The sequence below is a fragment of the Arachis ipaensis genome, chromosome B10 (genome assembly GCF_000816755.2).
Source record: "Arachis ipaensis cultivar K30076 chromosome B10, Araip1.1, whole genome shotgun sequence".
Classification (NCBI taxonomy): domain Eukaryota; kingdom Viridiplantae; phylum Streptophyta; class Magnoliopsida; order Fabales; family Fabaceae; genus Arachis; species Arachis ipaensis.
Window position 1 is genome coordinate 7399731 of NC_029794.2, and position 1249 is coordinate 7400979.

The window sequence follows — 1249 nt, forward strand, 5'->3', positions numbered from 1 at the left end:
TAAAGTTATTATAATTCATCACATGCATGTTCTTTTTGAATTTAAGTAACTTTTTTAGGTTATATTTTATCATTGATGCTCTATATTATTTAGTGTGCTTATTTTTAATTTTTTAGTTATGTGTAAATATATTTATAAAAATATGATTTTATTTTGTCCAGTATTTACTATCGCGTTTAGTAGATAAATAACAAAATTTTTATTTATTGTTACATTGATTGAGTTTGAAATTTTTATTTTTACTTTTATACATTTGTTTATATTGTATGATTTGTATTTGTGTTAGTGACATCACGACGGTTCATACATTTTAATATTTGTGTAACAAATCTTATAAATTGTTTTTACAAGTTATAATTTATTTTTGTTTTATTTGAATATTCAATTTTTAATAATAATTTTTATTTATTTATAAATATATTATTTCCTATTTTTATTTAAAAAATTATAAAATAGTAAATATAAATTTTTTTTAATTTTATCCTTAATATTTAGTTTTAGTTTTATTCTTAATATTTTAATATGTTTCAGTTATACTACTAGATATCCTAATTTTTATCTCCAATTTAAACTCTTTTTTTCTAAACTCATCCTTAGCCTTGATTTTTTATCTACTTTTCCTCTAACTCACTTTCTCTGCCTCTTAAGTTCGTCATTATGTCGCTCAATCTCATTCTAAAATATTATATTATGTTATTATGTTGGAAGATGTTTTTATATTTTTTTAAATGTTAGTTTTTATAATGAATATATTATGAGTTGTGTTCAATTATATTGAATTGATTATTTTATTATTATTATATTATAGTTTTTTTGTTATTTTTTTTAAAAATTTTCAAAGAATATCCATAAATAATTGTGGGTATCTGCATTCGCTAAGGAGATAATTAAATAGGGGGACTTGCGACGAAAATGGAGAGCAAACGGGGGATATTTTTTTTAAATGGGAGCGAAGGACGGAAAAAGGGGTCCGCTTCTGTGCCCACACGAGTATCTATTACTATATCTAACTAACAACGAAAATTCAATTCGAGCCAATTTGAAATAGGACACGTGAACTTTATCTGCATCGGGTTTTAAGACAATGAACCTAATTCGAATTTAGGATCCTAAGAATAGACCTAAGTTGATCTTACTCATTTGACTTAATATTTTGAATTATTACTGTAATAAATACTATACTATTAAATATAATTATATTTAGTATATATAAAAGTTAGGTATACCTATAATAGATTTTATAATCAAA